This window comes from Lepisma saccharinum, chromosome 13 (genome assembly GCF_977018435.1).
Source record: "Lepisma saccharinum chromosome 13, izLepSacc3.1, whole genome shotgun sequence".
Lineage (NCBI taxonomy): Eukaryota > Metazoa > Arthropoda > Insecta > Zygentoma > Lepismatidae > Lepisma > Lepisma saccharinum.
In genome coordinates this window covers 75,951,374-75,972,884 of record NC_139241.1, presented here as the reverse complement: position 1 = coordinate 75,972,884, position 21,511 = coordinate 75,951,374, and the positions used below count along the sequence as shown (strand labels likewise).

Genomic DNA, 21,511 nt, shown 5'->3' with positions numbered 1-21,511 from the left:
TTAGCATAGCGCGCTATAACGCCAGGGTCCCCGGGTTCGATAGCCGACCTTGGTATTGGTGTTCTTTGTGGGTGTCCTTCCATCAGTTTCAACATATCGTCACTGATCCTCGTCGTCGCGATTAGTCAAAAGTGGAAGAAAGTGCATTTGGTGGAGCAGAGCCCCCCCCCCCCTCGCCCATCCAGAGATCTCATTCTTGTCTCGATTTTTAAAACACCTCTCTGTCTCGGTACAGACCCTAGAGCAACTTCCTTTGACTATTTTACCATGGACTTAGCCCACCCTGGCTCATTCAGTGGCTACGCCCTTGGAAAAGACCTGAATATTTCAAGTCTTGGGACCACGGGTGAAGAAAACCCCATTGTCCAAGGTCTAGCACAGGAATTTCCACGCGAAACTGCAGAAAAATCCTTCCAGATGGTTCCCACAGAGCAATAAAGATGGCGCGACAACAACAATCAAGGAAAATATATTCAAAGCAGCAAATCTTGAGAGTCTGCAAAAGCTAACAAACCATGAATAATGAAGTGAAATAAATAACTTAACTGGGACACAACATTGCACTAGATTTCTTGCTGTTTAAGATGGAGAGACGTGATACGGGGTTGTTTCTTATGGGGAAGTGAAATTGATCAATGCCTCAAGGATATTTGTGTAGTATATAAAGGTGCCTGCCTGCTTGTGGAGCAACTGAAATATCCTCAAGAATCTGAAGAGAGGCGGGCAATTCCGTTTGGTCAACCAAGCACAATGATGTTCAAGGTAAGGGCTTAGAGCTACGGTGTAATTATTGCAGTTTTTGTTTTATTATGTAGGGTTCTGATTGTTGTCTTTGTTCTGATTTGAAGGCGCAATCTCATTGTTATTTTTCGAATTTGTTTGATTAGGGTGTTAAAGTGACTGACTTGTTGGGAAGTTCGTGGGTTCGAACGCAGGCGACGGTAATGTTAATAAGAAATTCACATCTTTCGACGAGCTCTCGTTAGTTGTTTCTCTCCTCTATTTCTTTCTATTCGTGTCCTTTCGTTCTTTCTTTACTGTGCCTTCTTTCTTAGTCTTGGTTTTTCTTCCTCACTATCTTGGTGTCTCTTCTTAATTTCTCCCGCTCTTGTCATATTGCATTTTCTCTCTTGCTTTTTGTTTCATTTCTCCTTTTTTCTCTCTCTTTCTTTGCCTTTATTTTCCTCTACCCTCTCTTTCATTTTCTGCATTTGTCTCCCTATTTTCTACTCTCTTTTCCTCCATTCTCTTCTTCTTTCCTCAATTTATCTCTTTTTGTACCTTTTCTCTCTCTCTTTCTCTCTCTGTTTCTCCTTCAATAGTTACATTTAGATATTTCTCTTTACTTCAATCTCTTGTTCATTTGGATTCTTCCCCCGATCTCTTTTGCCCTTTTCTCTTTCACTTTCTGTTTTCTGTACGTGCATCTCAATCTATTTTGTTTTGTTGGTGTCAAAGTTTCAGATGAACTTACAATTATTCATTGTGGTTTTCTCTAAATCCCTTCTAATCCTATTTTTGCTTATCTCATTTGCTGTTTTAAATCCACTATATGTACAGATAGACTAATCGGGACTTGACCTACAGTTTAAAATGGGATCAGGACCACCAAGTGACTCCAACGGTATCGAACACTGGACCTCTTGGTTAAGCCGACGACGCTATCACTACGCCATCTGGGAGCTCCTCCATTTCTCAACCAGTTCAGTTCATAGCATCGACAAGGACACATACGGACTTTGTTGTTCTTAAACTCGAGTATATTTAAACAAATATCCTTTAGATCTGTGTAATTCTATGACCATCAACAACTCAACGAACATATCCATAGCTCAAACTCATAACTCCCATATGCGTGTGTGTACCGAACAGGGCACTCAAGGGTCACTTTGTTTTTCAATCCCTTTAAACAAATTTGACCATTGCCTGTCTAGCCGCGCTGACCGTTCATGATGACTACGGTAACGAGCAAATAAGTAAGTTGAAATCTAGCAGTAGTTATCATTTCCTCTTTGGTTATATCCATTGTTCCCTTGTTTCATCTCTTTCTTCATCGTCTGTTTCTAGGGTCTCCTCGTATTCGCTCTGCTCTTCTGCGCAGTCCTGGCTCTTCCAGTGGACCAGAGGGATATAAAGGACCTCCAGACAGCCAACACCTTTGGACTTGGATACGGCTTTTACGGATACCCCTTCTATGGATTTGGTAAGACTCCTCACCTTATCATCAGACCCTTAAGATACATTGCTCTGTGCCATTGACGATATCGTGATAAGGATGGCTAATTCCGGATATCGGATAATTTTCTATCCGGATTTCAAATATCCGTATATCGATTAATTTTCTATCCGGATTTCAAATATCCGTATATCAGATAATTTTCTATGCGGATTTCAAATATTCGTACATCGGATAATTTTATATCCGGATTTCAAATATCCGTATATCGGATAATTTTATATCCGGATTTCAATATCCGTATGTCAGATAATTTTCTATTCGGATTTCAAATGTCCGTATATCGGATAATATTCTATGCGGATTTCAAATATCCGTACATCGGATAATTTTCTATCCAGATTTCAAATATCCGTATATCAGATAATTTTCTATTCGGATTTCAAATATCAGTATATCGGATAATTTTCTATTCGGATTTCAAATATCAGTATATCGGATAATTTTCTATTCGGATTTCAAATATCCATATATCGGATAATTTTATATCCGTATATTGGATAATTTTCTATCCGGATTTCAAATATCCGTATATCCGAATTTTCCGGATAGGCTATACGAATTGTCCAAATATCCGATATCCGGATTTTATCGTATTCGGATTATAATTATCCGATATCCGGATTAATGTGATATTCGGATTATCCGAAATCTCCGGATATCCGAATGATTAATTGGTTGTTTTAAGTCCACTTTATGCACAGTAAGGCTAATCGGGACTGGATCTACAGTTTAAAGTGGGATCCGAACCACTATGTGCCTCCACCGGGAATCGAACCCTGGACCCCTTGATTACAAGGCGACGAAGCTACCACTGCGCCATCGGGGAGGTCGGATATCCGAATGTGTGCATTATCCGGACAGTTTTATCTATATCCGTTTTACGGGCTATTCACATATTCTTTTGTTCATCATGTTCGAATTTAACAGTACAAACTTTCTTGAAATCTGTACTATCCGGATATCCAACGTATCTGCATATTCGGATTATGCGGATATCAGTACTATTCGGATATTCGGATTATCCGGATATCCGCATTATCCATTGAATCGGAAACGGATATCCGTTATCGGGATTTTTTTTAGCATGGTATGCCAGAGACTCCTATTCGAGTCCCTACCTAGTCTGTTTCTTTTGCTACTTTCATCTTCTGTGTGACAAAACCTAATATCTTAATTAATTCTGTTTTGTATATTTCCCGTTTAAAATGCAACAATTTCTAGTTGTATTCACTTACAAATACATTTATTAATTTGATGCTTCATTTTTCAGGATATGGATATCCATTCTTCGGTGGATTCTACGGGTAGGTCTACACTGGAAGTTGTAAATTGATAGATTTTGACATTTGAATAAATAAAAGATGTAAATAATAATAATAGCGTTTTTGTTGTAAACATTAATATTAAAATTGATTTGTCCAAATGAACTTTCCTGCGAATATTGCCATGTCTCCCCTGGTAATCCCTCTATCGCCCAATTTATCACTAAACAATACATTTAACAATGAACCCGACAGAAAGTTTCAAGAAATGTGTTCCGAAGTCGTATATAAGGAAACACGCATCAAACGAAAAGAAACCGACACTACATTACGGTAGCCACACTGGCTGCGAACTGAGAAACAAGAATTTTGATTTCAGCCGTCAATATCCTTCCACTTGACTATCAATTGTTGGCATTCAAAATGTTTACGAAGAACAATTGTCAAGAAACAGCAATATGAATAATCAAAATGTCCATCAGCTATTCAATGATTTCAAAAAAGCATATGATTCGGTCAAAAGAGATAAATTATATAATATATTGCTAGAGTTTGGAATACCTAAGAAGCTTGTTAATATGATAAAAGTATGCACCAGTGGAACAGAAAGTAAAATTCGTGTGGCTATTAATGTGTCTGACAAATTTGCAATTCATGATGGGTTAAAATAAGGAGATGCATTATCTCCATTGCTCTTTAATTTTGCCTTAGAATATGCTGTTAGGAAGGTAAAAGAAACTAACGAAGGACTAAAATTTAATGGTATGACTCAGTTGTTAGCATATGCAGATGATGTAGACTTATTAGGGGATGATATAAATACAATTAAGAACAATGCTAAAATATTTTTCAAATCTGCTAAAGACATAGGTTTGGAAGTTAACAAAGAGAAAACTAAATATATGCTTCAAGGCCGAAACCAACTGTTAGGTAATAATCAAAATCTAATTATTGATAACAACTCGTTTGAACCAGTTTCCAAATTCAAATACTTAGGAGTAATATTAACAAATGAAAATTATATTAAAGAGGAAATAAAAAGTAGGCTTAATTCAGGAAATGCATGTTACTTCTCTCTTCATAAACTTTTGTCTTCTCGTTTAATATCTAAGAAACTAAAAGTTAAAATATACAAAACAGTAATTTTGCCTGTAGTATTATATGGATGTGAAACTTGGTCCCTTACATTGAAAGAGGAACATAAATTGAGAGTATTTGAAAATAAGATCCTTAGGAAAATCTTTGGACCTAAAAGGGATGAGGAGACAGGTGAGTGGAGAAGGTTACATAATTTAGAACTACACAATTTGTATTCATGTCCAGATATTATTAGAATAATTAAATCATGTGGCACGAATGGGAGAGGAAAGAGGAGTTCACAGGATTCTTGTTGGGAAACTGATGGTAAGAGACCTGAAGGAAGGCCAAGACGAAGATGGAGGGACAACGTTGAGATGGACCTAAGGGAAATCGGTAGGGATGGAAAAGAGCATATAGATCTTGCTCAAGATAGGGACAGATGTAAGGCCTGTGTTGCTGCAGCCATGAACCTTCGGGTTTAAGAAGGCTAGAGAGTTAGTTAGTTAGAACAATTGTTTATATTCAGGCATTCTCACGTGACCTCTGAAAAGAGGGTTATGGTCTTAAGAAAAAGGATTAAAAATAGGCAAAAAAAAAAAGCAGAATGCAAGGTTTTAAATGCGGCTAGAAGTCAACAAGAGAACTTTCCAAAGAAAAGGCTGTCAACCACTGATGAAATTCTGTTTCCCGCAGACTTTGTACTGTATAGTGTATTTAGGCCTATGCCCTTTAAATACACCATAATAAACCTGTTTCGTTGCTATTAACGGAGTTTTAATGCACTTTCTACTGTTCTTTTAGGTTATTTCAATTATTAAAGACTTTCGTTAAGCCGGTCAACTTATCCCCCATTAGTCCGGATTAACATGGTTTTACTGTATAAAGAAATTTTAATAATCGATGGTTCCACCCTCCACGCAATCCCATCCCCCTCTCACATGCTCATTGGTTGAGCCGTCTCGCATCACTTCTTGCGCTTAGTCTTGGTTTCGTTACCTTACTCCAAAGATAGTTGGGACAGAGTGTAGGAAGGATATATACATTTGCAAAGAGAGGGAATTGTGACATATGTAAACACGGCTCTGTTTCTCATGTGATTTTCAGACACCTGATCACATGGCTATGATTCATTGTCTGTATATTAACAGCGGATTGAAGCTACGCCAAAAAATTCTCAAGATGTCTTACCCTCAAAATATCCTCACAAAACTTAAAGGCATCAAAGTGAATTTAACTTTAATGTTTGTGTTAGAAAGTCCTAGAAGTTTTATATCTCGTGAATTGTTCTATAATAACCATAGTTCAACAATAACGCACGTCTCAAAACCAATACAGGGTGTCCCAATAAAATGTACACATATTTTGAGTTATTATAACATCAGTGTTCATTACGATACATTTCATTTTCAAATTTTGAAATAATCAACAGACATGGATAATTATCTTTGTCAAACGCCAATTTTCGAACTGTTGACCGTTCTGCTGAAAACCCGAAACAATGGAATCGCAAACATCAAGAATTATTTGGATATTTGAGCGTATTCATATGTACCCTTTATGTTCCGCAGATTTTGCCAAGTATCACTGACAAAACTTCACTCTCCTGTCCGGATCATCTGCATAGAGAACATGGACCCTTCTTGGAATGTAACTCATACTCTTGTTAATGTGTGTATACATTTTTCGGGACACCCTGTATTACCCATCTTATTATCCGTAGTTATACTCGATAGAATCTAAAGCAATATACTGAAACGCCGCTCTTCTAGAGAGAGAGAGAGATTTCTTGAGGGCAATGGATCAGGGTAACATTAGAGACACTCACAATTCGAAACAATATTGATTTATTAACATGTAATTCGTCAACATTTCGCTGTTAATATCCTAATCCTAAGCTATGTTCTAACCCAATCATATCAGCTGAGTTGTATAACAAAAGGGAGCATCTAAGTCTCCAGCAAACACTGACCTTACCATTGAACTTCCAACATTGTAACAGCACGAGCAGCGTTTCGACACACACAACATAACCATCTCTCAAATCTTCAGTATTTATAATTTATTGTCGACCTTGCCTAATTACTCAGCCTGTCAATCAGAAGTATGCTCTTTCCGGTTTTGGTGGCTATCTTCGCAAACAATTCTAATTCTAGGAGGAAGGCCTTGTCAGTCACAGATGCGTAACCTTCTAGGTACATCTGCACGGGATGTTTGTCACACCTAGAGCAGTGACATAATATGATTGGCACTTCATGATTGACATATGGTGATATCACTTGATATCAGATGATAGACACTTGATGACTGACAACTGTTCATATGATGATGTCATATGATTGACATTACACGATTGACAGCTGGTGATTGACATCATTGTCATATCATAACCAAGGCCTTGCCTTTGAGTGATATGCTAAGTCACTGCCATCTATGAGTTCCAGCCTTCACACGTGGAGGAAGGTTTCTAATCTTAAATACCAGTGCTGAGTAACTGGCAAGATTAAATATATTTTGACTGGCTGTTACTTCCTGCCAAACCAACACCCAAAATTGTAGTATGCATTAAACGCACGTTACAATACTGATAACATGTCACAGTTTACTCTCATATGCCATAATAGAAAACAGGATAACAATACTCTACATCAATAGCGTGCCCAGGATTTTCGAAAGGGGGTACGCATAATTTTCATAGTAGTCAGCCCTAATTTTGCCATCTTTTCCTGTCTTTGACGTTCTTCTTTAGGACTGTTGGGCCTAAGGGGGACTTATGACCCACACCAACACCTTCTTGGGCACACCACTGCTACATATCTCACCCCCCTCATTGCATGGAGCTATCCTTTTCAAAGGAAAAATATGTAGATTTGATAGGGCTCTTATTTAACGTCGCTTTTTCTGCCACTTTTGCTAATCGCGGCGATGAGGGTGATGCTATGAAGAAATTGATAAAGGAACCCACAGAAAACACTCATGCCCGGTCAGGGATTCGAACCCGAATTAGGTATTGTGATTTTTCTTGTGGCATATGAGGGTAAACTGTGATATGAAGATTTCTAAAATGTTGCACTGGCCTAGGAACAGAAGTCTCAATCATTATAGAACCATAGCCAAAAGTGGCTGAAAAGAGACATAAACCAAATCAAATTCATGATACTGGTGAACTCAGTGAACAAATCAAAACGCAAAAACAACAAACATAAACGAAAAATATGTATTCGACCGACGTAATTTCCCAAAAGACAACACCAGCATAATCTTAGTTCCGGTAGAATGTGGTCACGGTATGATATGACGCGCCAAGCTTGACCGTTAATAGTCTCTCAAACAAGCTAAGCATGAAGCGAGAAGATATTTCAAGGTGTTTTTATTTTGAAGACGCTGGATATTCCTGGATGATGCGTTGTTACTATTATTCAGATCATAACAAAAGGAAAACCAAGGTCCGGGATTGATATAAAAGGGGATCGTAACATCAAAGCTGCATCAGTATCGTCACACATTCACACTACTGCCACCTACAGTTCTGACTGAAACTTCAAGATGTACCGTCTGGTAAGTTTAACGTTATCCTATCATTTGGAAGCACTGAAATAGGCAAGATACAATATTTTTGTGTTGAAACAGCATCTTATTGTGAACATCACTTATTATAAATGTATAAGCATAGGTGTTTGTCTTGAAGATAATTTTAATCTCATTGTAGGAGAGAAAATACCCGACATACAAGATACTTACTTACATCATAATACATTAAAAGTTAAATAACTAAAGTATAATTCTAAAAAAAACTATGAGATTCGCAGCTCATTTGTTCAAAATGTGATTCGTTTGTTAACATTCTCAATATTTTTGAAGCTTGCATTCAAGTACTTTTTTTCCGTACTAAGTAAATAACGTCAGGTAACATTTTAACCCTAAACTTTATTATTGCTTCACATAAATGCATATTGATAGCTCTGCCATCTAGTGACTAAATTGAAAATCACCATAATTTTTTTAAAATTTCTATTACATTCGCTCATTCGGTGCATTGAGCAAAAAAATCTTATTTTAAATTATAATAACATGATAATTTGTAATAAACAACTTAATTTGATTATTATTGAACTCAAAATTGAATTGTACGTATTTATTTAAGTGTTATGAACACATATACACCTTTATACAACACCGTGTACTTACATACCTGCGTAAAACTATTTTCCAGATAACGTTGGCTACATAAAAGAGGCTTATAATAATATGTTCAATACATAAGCCAGGCATTAACAGGAATAAAAAGATAAAAGGGAATTGCTCTTAAATTAGCATAATTTTTTGTGGAATTTCATTTCTACACATTGGGACATTTACCCACAGTAGCGTTATTAATTTGTCCATCCAAGAGTTAGATTTCAAAACTGTACTTACAGTTATATTATCATGTCTTCTGGTGTTATACTGAGGCACTTTGTGTATTTCAGAGTTGTATTATTCATATTATTTAATATTATATCAGTGACGTGAGTATACAAACATTTCTGATGACACTCATGTATGCAATATATTGCCATGAACGCCAGTAGTCTCCCCCCCCCCCTGGTGGAAATATTATAAGAAACAAAATACTCATATTAACAACTGTATATTTATCGGAATGTGAGCGGTACATATAATTTTTGGTTAGCATTGGCATGTGTAACAATTACTTCCATTTCCCATTGTTGCAGACAATCGTTGTTCTCGTTATCTTCGCATCCCTCGTCGTTGCCCAGCAGCAAGGAGCGCAAAAGAAGGAGACGATTAAGGGATCAGATTCATTTGGTATCGGCTATGGTTTGGGATATGGTCTTCCTCCAATCAACTATGGAATCGGTGAGTGAGATGTAAAGTGATACTTGCTTCTTCTTCTCGAGTCAATATGACTGTCATATAACTAGTTTTGTTGTCAAATAGGTTGTCTGTCTCAATACAAGCGTCAGATTTCAGCTTCTAGTCCCACCTTGGCAATTTTTACATATCAGAAGCGTCAAAAAAGGAAGAGGTGAAAAGCATAGTGTGCTTAATCTTTAATATCTTTCGGTAGAGTAAAGATATAAGCTTTTCGATTTCATATCTGTAACCCTCGCATCGAGAGCTTTTCAACGAGTACAAACTCGAGGGGTCTACGCCTTACGGGTCAAAAGTTGACCTTCAAGGTCACATGTGACAAATTTTAAACGACATGTCGCAGACCCATCGTGTGACCACTCGTTTTACTCGTCTGCATGAATGGAGTCGAAATATGGCAAAACAAATGCCATATGTGGCGTATCCAGAGGAGGGAACGCAGGGAAACGAACCCCTCATCTGTTACGTTACATATTTAATATCTTCCAAGGTATTGTCATTGAATTTGTAACTGAATTATTAACTTTTTTACACTTGAGCACTAATCAGTAACTGAGCTTAAATTTTCCTTTCTATTCTAGGTTATCCGGGAATGTTCGGCTATGGTAGTCCTATTGGTTTCCCTGGCTTTCCTGGATTCTATGGACGATAAAAAAAACAGGATTCGACAATCTTATGAATTCCGATTTCCAAAACTCCTAGTATTTGACAATAGGGAATAGAAACGGTAGTTTTATGTCAAAATTAAATGTTTTAAAAGTACACACCATAAGATCTGAAGACATTACTCCATAACACAAAGATTAATTTAAATATTAACAATACAGTTTTAAATATGTGTAAAGGTTAGTGGTTATTTATCACAGAGCACTTTAAGCATTTTTACATATAACTTTGCTTTCATGCATTTTTTTCACTTTTAGAATATTGCTTGTTCGCACCAAGTAAGATAGAATCCACATAAAAACTAAGTTTAAACATTTTTTGTCTCTTTAGTGTCAATGTTATTGTTTTGAGGGATAGTTTTAGCATGTGTATTCAAGTCTTGACATGTTAATTTGAAGAAAATGTTCACTGAGATTAAAATATTCAAACTTGACTCCAAATTAATGCATTGCAGTAGAATGAAATTTAGAACTAAGAATCACAACAAAACTGTGGAAAGTTCGAAAAATAATTTTAACATGTGCCATATTTCAAAATTAGAAAATGTATTTCGGGGACTAATATAAAGTAAGGGGAAATATATTGGCCTTCAGATCTATTACGCTTAATTTCAAAATAAGTTGCAAAGGTATATTTGAATAACGGAAACGTAATCGTAATAACGGAAATGCTGCATGTGCCATATTATGAGATTTTCTACCTGTAAATGTCCGATTATTGACGTTAAAATTGTTTGGAAGCAGCTAATTGGGCATCAAAATCGAAGTTTTAGTAAATAAAAAGAATTTGATGTTTTTTTCTTGTGTGGAATGAAATTTCGTGCTTACGAATTGATTTTCAGTGAAAACTGTTTTTGCAGTTTTGATTTCCTTGTGGGAGGTTTTTTAGAGTATTACGCGGCAACGATGCACTTTAGAACTCACTCATAGATGGCAGCACAATGTTCTAGCACAATAATATCATTCATGCTACACATTTCTAATGGTTAAATAAATATATTCAGCTAGTATTCTGACAAATATAAACTCCCCTTGAAAATTTTAGCTTGGATTGTCTGATGTTTTGTCATTTCTTTAAATAATTCATAAATTCCTAAATCTAGCAGTCAGTTATGTTTATATTTATCATTTCTTGTCTTTCTAAATTTTGTATTTATTCACAGTTGAATCACACTGGGGTTTTCGGGTTTATGTAAATTTTTGCACTGTTATGTGATATCTATTTATAGATCAACGTGGAATACGTGCACAAGCTTGTTCTTACTAAAGGTTATAGACGTTTTATATTAAAAGACGCATTAACTTTCCAATGACATTCTTGCATCGTTTAGCATTAACAATCACCATGTTACTAAAGGGCCAGTTTCATTACATCACTTTTTATAATGTTCGCACATTGATTATTACTAGTATTATATTTATAATATAAATGGTACAGTAATATCATGCACAGCACCAAAAATATATTGCACAAGAACCACTGACCTGAAGCATTACATCAAATAATAAATAGATCTAAAGTAGGACATAAAAATGTGTACAAAACAGTCAGCACTATAGTAACAATACTGATCACTTCTGCACTATTAATCATTGTATAGATGTAAATTGTAGATTATAATCGTGAAATTTATTGTTGTGTTCACATCAGTACCTGCTAAATGTTTGAAAAAAGTATACATTTGCACAAAATAAACCTAATGTAATGCACATGTTTTGTTATGGATATATCACAACGTTTTGTACTTGTGAATTTGGCAAAACTTGCACATACTTAAAAATTGTTTTTTTTTTCTTTACGATAAGACTTTTTCAACACATGTATTATCTTGAAATTTTCTCAAATATTTAATATTACTGAGAGCTACTTTAAGATTCTTAGCGTTTCATTAATTTTAAAAAAATGTTTGAATAAAAATGTACGTTTCTGGCTGTGGTTATGAAGAATTATGCATCTGTAATACACATACTTTTTTGTAATAAAATTGTTTATTAAGCATTACATGTTTTGTACTGATTTACGTCCAAAGTAAACACTTATAAGATTTCGAATAATACAGGGTGAGCATAAAGTGTTTTCCTGATTTCAAAACATACAACTACACATAATTGATTGATTAATTGAGTTGATGTTTTTAAGTCTACTTTGTGCACAGTAAGGCTAATCGGGACTGGACGGAGCCTCCGAGAGATACTTATACTTATGTATGGGCCTCACACCAGCTTTCGTGACGTCACAGGATTAGTCAAGTATAGTCCATTTACAACATTTAACAAAGTGCATTGTAAGAGTATAATATTTAGTTTTCTGAGTGAATAGTCCTCTCTCATTCGTTCAGAACGTTGCTTTCACCTGAATAACGTTTCAAATGTTATATGACATTGGAAAATACGTAAATAATATTGATAAAAATAAAATCCAATCTTTATCGTTCTGCATAAAGTACCTTTATTTTTCAAATTACCAGTGGAAAAAAGGCGATATAGATAAAATTTCGTCCTACATTTGGAACTTACTGTAAGTTCTTAAAGAATTATCGTCGTTAGTATATAATTGCTATTAAATTGCTGTGGAATGAGAACTTACTGTCCAAGTTATGTATGCAAGATAATTTTGTAAATGTTTACCTACAGATGGTTGAGGAAAGAACTTGTAAGATTAGAATTTCGTATTAAATAAGCTTTCCAACTTTCGAAACTCAATTCCCGTGTCTAATTTGATAAATGTTTAATTTTCTAGAAATCTGGTAAATATTTGGATGCACAAGTTACATTTTTTTAAAAGATCATTTTTCGCATCAAAATCTTAACATGCAAGCAAAGAGAGAAAGTGTGCAAATGGTAATGCAACAAACGTCTAGCCTAACCTATTCGCAAGGCCTAAATGATAAGAATACCAATCTTAAATAACCTAACAGTAATTCAAGCCTATGAAAGGGGATTTTCGATCACACGGAAAATGAAACTCGTTGAGAATGTTAATGCAACATGCTAGCAACTTACTCTAATTAAGAAGCCCAAAGCAAAAAGCAAGAGCATACAATAAACCTCATGCTCTATCAGGAGGTTATTGTTAAAAGAATATTGTATTCTAAAGTCCTTATAATTATATTCCTTTTTGGTAAGCATGCTAGATAATGGTAAAAACCAAGAGAGAAGTTAGCCAAGTTATTTTTCAAGATAAGGCGTAAGTTTTAATATATATCAGCGTGTTTCATTCATCCCTAATAACGACAATTTACTTCTAACTGTACCTGGACATGTACTGAAATCGTGTCATGCAAATATTCGCTGACATATAAGTTGATAATTATATTTTCTCCTTGTGCTTGTGATATTTAGAACAGGTTGAGATAATATCTCGCTCTCCTACTTTTCCACAGAGCATAAATGTAAATCAATCAAATGTGTTACATTAAATCACAATGACTGACTATGCAAATGTATTAATCGTTATTCTTTACATAGTAAATTTTCACTTTATCAACTTGTCTACAACTTGTCTACATTTCCAAATACCTTAAATGCTGGTGACACAAGTATCTTAAGCACATAATTCTTGTAAACTGGAACATAGCATGAAGAAGTAAGTGAATATCCTTTACTGTGACTGGAAAGAAAATGTGTTAAAGACATGACTCTTGCACTTTAAACTGCACAATTTCAGAAAACGTATGAGCAATAAAATGGACACATAAATAACAATCAACATTTTTTCGTGTCAAATAAAGTAATATAATAGTTGCAAAGTCGGCATTCATGTAATTGATATTACCATTCAGCTATGTTTACAAATTCCTAAATGTCGTACACATCGCACTGATTGAACACAGCCTTTTTTTTACTAACATCTAATTGAATGTTGTACTACATACAAACGCATACATTTACTTGTAACTGATCAGGAGACAATTATGTTTAGTTTGCGATATCAATTATTGTTCTTACTCTGAAATGAATAGATTTACAGGAACTCTTTATCGCACAAATCTCTCATTCAAATACATGTATTTCGCCAAAACACACGACTAATCTTTTAACGTCATCAGTCCTTTGACGTCATTAGGTTGCGGCCCGTATACGAAGTATACGCATCTCGGAGGCCCCGGACTGGACCTACAGTTTAAAGTGGGATCCGAACCACTATGTGCCTCTGCCGGGTATAGAACCCGGGACCCTTTGATTACAAGCCGATACGCACATGTGGGACGCCCTCATTACACATAAAGTATGATCGGTATAGACATGTGGTTCTTGGAAATGGCACCAAAACTAAAAGAGTTTTGTTGTGTTTGGTTCAGATATGTCGTGTTTTCGAAATGTCTCACAAAAATCATAACTTTGGTGTTTTTATTCATGAACTTCAACACATATGCCATTTGCTCAACGGAGAATGTCTAAATGATACTCAGTTTCTCTCCCATTTATTTCTTGTGGTGCGTTTTCACGTAGTTAATCGTCATAGTTAGGCAGGCACGTATCCAAGGAGGGGGCTTAGGGGGCTCGAGCCCCCCCCGAAAGTTTTCGGTTTACACTGGATAAAATGAGGTTTTTGGTTTCTTGTGGTGTGAAATAAGATAATGTGACGCTAATTTAAGGAGACAAATAATTATCGAGGCAATACGGAGAATGTTCGGTATCCTTGTTATTGTTAATAGTGCGCATAAAAGGTGGAAATCAGAGGGCTCGAGCCACCCCTTTAGGATTTTTTTCTGTTTACACTACATAAAATTAGGATTTAGGCTTCTTGAATAATGTGATGATAATTTGAGCGAAATAATTATCGAGAAAAGACGGAGAATGTTCTATAACCCTGTTATTGTTAATAGCGCGTATTCAAGGTAGGAATCAGGGGGCTCCAACCCCCCCCCCCACACACACCTTCAGGAAATATTTCTGTTTACATTAGATAAAATTAGGATTTTTGCTTTTTGAATAATGGCAAGACGGAGAATGTTCTATAACCCTGTTGTTGATAATACTGCATGTAAACTTTTCTTGAGCTTTCAGTATTGTCGCAGCAAACTTGAGCACTATGTAGAGACGTGTCAGCATTTGGAAGCTGCACAGCAAAGGTATCGCCACACGTAGAGAGATTCGTTGTAATTTTTAACCTCTGGAAGGCGCGAGAGGGAATGTTCTTGAATAAGTGGAGTCGAACTACTGGCAATATTTATAAATCGTTTGTCTGCGCAACGTTCTAGAATATACTGAGGATATAAATATGCGTTAATTAGAACCATTCCTAAATAGAAATTCTTTGACCGAACCTTGGATCCAATGAGAAAAATGGCGTTGTCTATGACATCATTTCCTTTTAAGCGTTCAATTCAAGGACTTGTTCATGATTTATTTGATCATGTTAAAGGTGCTTTACTTCAGTCTCTAATACGAAATTATAAAAACTTCTGGTAAGTAAATTTTTAAAAATGTGTCCGAGATAAAGAGTGGCGTGCCAACGATTTTCGGCAGGTAGAGGAGTTACGCATACTATTTTTGGTGGTCAGTCCTCATTTGGCCATATTTTCCTGTTTTTGACGTTCTTTTTTTAAGAGTTGTGTCAAATGGGGTTATGACCCCACCAATCCTCCCTTGGGCACGTCACTGGAGATACCTAAATGAGTAAGGATTTGATCATATTGGGAGATGAAACATTAGATGTGTTGGGAACGGAAGGCTTTTCACTGTGCATTAATTGTTTCACAATCCATCTGTATTCTATAGAAGACTTCCTGCTGTGACAGACAATTTTGAACACTTGCGAGTGCTTAGGCCTGAATATGAACAATTTGGTGGGTTTCATCTTTTAAAAGAGCTGCAAACATGGGAGGACAAGACCCATTAGTGGCTCGAATCAGAGAGAAATATTCGAGAACTGTCTGCGTCCAGTTCGCAGCACCCAGTTTGAATCTCGTGTTGTCGAGTAGATTGATTGTCCATCCCGTTCATGTGTAACAGCTTCGTAAAAACACTTTTGGTTACCTGGTACACAGATGTTTTGATACCTGATGAGAAGAAATGGACGAGCATACATACTAAGATGGTTCCGGCACACAAGGTTAATGGAAACTTAAGGAGTCGAGTGGTAAAAACTGTTGTGATTTCACTTTCTGATTAAAATCACAGCCTTAAACAGTGATGACGATTTAGGGGATAGTTGCTCCCCATTTTTTTGCCTCCATAGTATGGCCTCTTAACCCTAAGCCTTGTCTAACAAGAGAAATAAAACTTTCCTTGCACCCCCCCCTTCTGGTTTTGGAACCAAATTGCCACCACTGATCTTAAACATATGATTGTGAGGTTCTATCTATACCCCTTAAAAAAATTTGTTCATTCCCCCCCGAAAGGAACCTGGATACGTGCCTGTAGTTAGGGAATAGTTAACGTGCAGCATCTTTCCAAAAATATAGCTGTTTCATACAGATAGTTTGCGATATGTATTTTAGGACACGAAATCAAGAAAATGAACACACTTTGTTGCACCTTTTCGTGCGATTAGCACATTTATCCCCTTTTTACACCCTCTTTGATGCTTCAGCACATTTTCAATTTTCTTTCTTTCATATTTTGTTAAAAAATCGGACAGAAAAATAAATTATTTTCACTCTTCTTGAGCAGCTACATAAAAAATCCTATAGTCTCATTTTGTAGAGCAGAACGGGAGCTATAGAATGGTATAATATAATCATTGCAGCCCCAATAGTTACCAAGATAATGTAGCAAAACCCGCGAATGAAAACACAAACTTCAACAAAATCTATTCGGCAGAACCAAAGTTCTCTACGCGGTCCGCGCGAATTATATACAGAAGGCGCAGAAAAAGAGAGCATTGAAAGTAGATAGTAAATGTACCTTTGACTGCAATTCTGATTTCTTGACCAAATGACCGCCAAAACCTCAAAAACTCACTTTCTCTCCACGTTCCGCGCCTCATTTATTGCGCTGACGATGTTTCACGGCGCAAAAAAGCCGTGATGAGTGAAAGATGAGCTCTCATCCTCTCATCCTCTCATCCTCTCATCCTCTCATCCTCTCATCCTCTCATCCTCTCATCCTCTCATCCTTGAAGGACCAAATGTTTGTAGATCGTGACCTTTGTAAACCTCTTTCTCGGGAACGATGTGGCACACACATACACACGCGCGCGCGTGTATCATTTTCTCTCCACGTTCCGCGCCTCATTTATTGCGCTGACGATGTTTCACGGGCGCAGAAAAGCCGTGATGAGTGAAAGATGAACTCTCATCCTCTCACCCTTGAAGGATGAATGCACCTTATTGTAATTTTCCAAATCCCGGTCAAATGTTTGTATATCGTGACCTTTGTAAACCTCTCTCTCAGGAACGATGTGCCACACACACACACACATAAACACACACACACACACGCGCGCGCGTGTATCATTTTCTCTCCACGTTCATTGCCATCCGCTTCCGCAGTGGACGACTCCACCCTCGGCAACCACAAACGGCAACAAACTCCCCGAACCTAATTATCTCGCATCCGCTTCCGCCCGAAGCGAATCTGTAAGAGGATGCGAGGAAAAAATGATCGAATACCATGATAAACACGCATGAGGTGGAACTGTCAACGGGGTTCATTGCCATTCGCTTCCGCAGTGGACGACTCCACCCTCGGCAACCACAAACGGCAACAAACGGCAACAAACTCCCCGAACCTAATTATCTCGCATCCGCTTCCGCCCGAAGCGAATCTGTAAGAGGATGCGAGGAAAAAATGATCGAATACCATGATAAACACGCATGAGGTGGAACTGTCAACGGGGTTCATTGCCATCCGCTTCCGCAGTGGACGACTCCACCCTCGGCAACCACAAACGGCAACAAACTCCCCGAACCTAATTATCTCGCATCCGCTTCCGCCCGAAGCGAATCTGTAAGAGGATGCGAGGAAAAAATGATCGAATACCATGATAAACACGCATGAGGTGGAACTGTCAACGGGGTTTATTGCTAGGACATTGACTATAGCGCTCATTGTGTTTTCACCAAGGGGGTCGCGTGGGATGGGGGGTTCCTATATAACGCACCAGTTTCTCTTTTTGTACATCATTATCATAGTGAACCTCAATCGTGGCAGTTCAGTATTCTTAATTGTTTGTCTGATAGTATACATATATATCATCGTGGAAGTTTTAGTGGGCTACAAGTTTTATTTTGAAGTCTCTCTATCTTTCTTGAAAGGTGAACGTCAATTGTGGCAGTTCAGTATTCTTTAATTTGTTTGTCTGGCAGTATACATATATATCATCGTGGAAGTTTTAGTGAGCTACAAGTTTTTTTGAACTCTCTCTATCTCTCTTGAAAGGTAAGTTGTTTTTCAAGTGTTTTTTTTCATCATATATTTATTTTGTTTTGCGTCTGACACACACACACATATTCAGAGGAGTCATAAAAATTGACACACACCTCCTACAACAGTGCACACACTGATCGCGTCTAATATATATATATATGCACTTGTGGAAAGAAAAAAAACTGTCTAGCATTTTTGATCTATTTTTTTTCCTTCTGTTTCAGTGCGCTTTCCCCTACCACCACCAACCCCAAAAAATTTCTCTGTATATATAAATAACAGAGAAAAAAATGGAACCGCAAGCAGGTCCCTCCGGTCTTTGCGGGAAAGTGGCATGTCGTAACTGTGGAAAATTAATTTCGAAACCTAATATTGCTAGGCATTTGAAAAAATGTCGTCTACCGGAACATGATGACGCCCCCCGGCAAAGAAATCTTGCACTGATGCAGAAGAATGGGGTGCTTTGAATAAAAGCGCACGCATCATGACGTATAAATCTGGAAGTGACGAAAAATGTGACTCGAGTACCTTCCTCGACAATGTGAAATCGCGGGTAGTTGATCAACTAGGGGATTGCCTCGTTAATGTTGCAATTAAAATTCATCTCGTCTTGACCCTGCTGTATGAGAAAGTTGTCTCGTCCGAGTCAAGCACTTTCAGCTTTTACGTAGGGTGTGAAGGCTTACATGAGGGCAATCACGAGGATCTTGACGAGATAGTGACACGGCTTTTTGAGCATCTGACACAAAAACAAGAAGCGTTTGAAGGTCGAGGAAGTGGATGGAGTCTTTGCGGTCGCAGCCACATGTTAGAGCTTCGAGTGTGCAATTTCAAACCCTTACGCAGTGCTCAAAAAAACAAAAACAAAAAAAAAAAAGCAAAATGCAGTGTTAAACATACAAAGTAATGATCAGAAGAGTTTCTTATGGTCTGTCATCGCCGCATTACACCCAGCTAATAAATGTTAACCCCGAACGCCTGTCCAATTACAGACGATACGAGAGGAAATACAAGAATATCATGCGAGGAATTTCCTATCCTGTGCCTCTGAATGAGATCAATCAATTTGAAAAAAACTATAGAGAGGAAAAAGGAGAAGATATCGATATTTCTGTGTTTGGGGTTGACGATTCCGACAACATTCGTGTGTTAAGACCTGCGAGAAGCCAGAATAATGTAATTCGACTCTTGCTTGTAGATGGTCGTTACAGTTTGATACGGAATTTCTCACGATTAGTAGGAAGACAGATGAGCAAGCATCACGATAAGATCGAAATTTGCGATCGGTGTTTGAGAATTTTTCGCGTGGGAAAGAAGATGAAAGAACAGCACAAGTGTTTTGGCTCTGTGAATGCAGAACCCGAAGATGTCATGCCGGAACCCGGAACCAAGATGAAATTTCAGAAACACCAGGCTCTTCTCCACCATCCTGTCGTCCTTTATGCCGATTTTGAAAGCTTCCAAGTTCCCATGACGTCTTGCGACCCTGATCCCTCTACCTCAAGCACGATCCAAATTTTTCACCACGAGCCTTGCAGTTTCTCCATCTACGGAGAAAAATTAAATGATGTCATCTTGTATTGCGGACCTGATGCGGCAAAACATTTTGTTAAGAAGATAGCGGAATGCGCGGGAGAACTTGCACCCAGCCTGAAAGGCTCTTACGTTTCTCCACCTGCTCTCACGACGGAACAACAGCGGAGACATGACACGGCAACGAAATGCGCGGAGTGTAACCAGGCTTTCACCCCCGAAAATCACAAGGTCGTACACCACGACCACCAGAATGGATTATTCCTGAACACGATCTGTAATTCGTGCAATCTTAAAATTAAGGAGTCGCATTTCGTTGCCGTGTTTCTGCATTACACGGAAAAATACGATACGCATCTGTTCGTCAAGGAGTTGTACAACATCACGACTCGAATCAGCATCATCCCGAGAACGAGCGAGAAGTATATTGTGGTGAGAGTGTGGATCCCTCTCGAAGAAGGAGGAAGCGTGGAAGTGCGAATCCTGGACTCTTACAATTTCCTGTCCTCCAGCCTGGCCACCCTTGCATCTCAACTTGGCGACGAAGATCTTGTGGCCACCAAGCAAATGTGTTTTTCGGGGAGAGATGAGAATTTGAATCTGTTGCGTCGCAAGGGTGTCTACCCCTACGAGTACGTCAACGATTTCGACAAATTTGACGAGACGGAACTTCCACCCCGGGAGGCATTTTATTCTCATCTCACGGAGGACGTCTGTTCCGAAGAGGACTACGAACACGCTCGTAGTGTGTGGACGGCCTTCAATTGCCAAACTTTTCGTGATTATCACGATCTCTATCTTAAATTGGACGTGACACTTCTGATGGACATTTTCGAATCGTTTCGCAAGAGATGCATCTCGATCTACAAGTTGGATCCTGCGTATTTCTTCACGACGCCGGGATTGACTTGGGAATCGATGATGAAATACACCAACGTGGAACTGGGTCTCATCGCAGAGAAGGAACAGTATGCCTTCATGGAGAGTGCGATACGTGGTGGCATCGTCCAATGTCCTCGACGCCATGCTCAGGCAAACAATCCTCATACGCCTGGTTACGATGCATCGAAGCCCAACACCTACATCGTCTACTGGGATGTCAACAACCTGTATGGCCACTCCATGTCCCAGTGTCTTCCCATCAGCGACTACGCGTGGATGACCGAAGAGGAACTCTCCTGCGAGGATTTTCTCAACTGGAGCGAAGATAACGAATGGGGCTGTTTCTTGGAAGTGGATCTCGATTATCCCGAAACACTTCACAAGAAACATCATGGATTGGCCCTGGCCCCCTCCAAAGAGAAGCCACCTGGAGGATCGGAGCCAAAACTCATACTAAGCATGGAGAACAAGCGGAATTACGTTCTGCACTACCGACTCCTCCAATTCTATGTGAGTCACGGCTTGCAGCTGAAGAAAGTACATAGAGGATTGAAGTTCCGACAGAGTAGGTGGCTCGAACCCTACATAGCCGAGAACACGCAACGCAGAGCGCAATCGACATCGCCTGCAGACAAGGATCTGTACAAACTATTCAATAACGC

General features: G+C 38.1%; 2 long non-coding RNA genes across 2 annotated transcripts; both read left to right on the top strand.

Moving 5' to 3' along the window:
* The first annotated feature begins 655 nt into the window (after positions 1 to 655).
* On the top strand, positions 656 to 3,615 carry LOC145997056 (uncharacterized). Its single transcript, XR_014442858.1, has 3 exons — positions 656 to 762; positions 2,068 to 2,203; positions 3,510 to 3,615. It is a non-coding gene; the product is annotated as an uncharacterized LOC145997056 (long non-coding RNA).
* A 4,381-nt stretch (positions 3,616 to 7,996) lies between these two features.
* LOC145997432 (uncharacterized) lies at positions 7,997 to 12,120 on the top strand. Its single transcript, XR_014442895.1, has 3 exons — positions 7,997 to 8,136; positions 9,294 to 9,438; positions 10,035 to 12,120. It is a non-coding gene; the product is annotated as an uncharacterized LOC145997432 (long non-coding RNA).
* Positions 12,121 to 21,511: the final 9,391 nt, after the last annotated feature.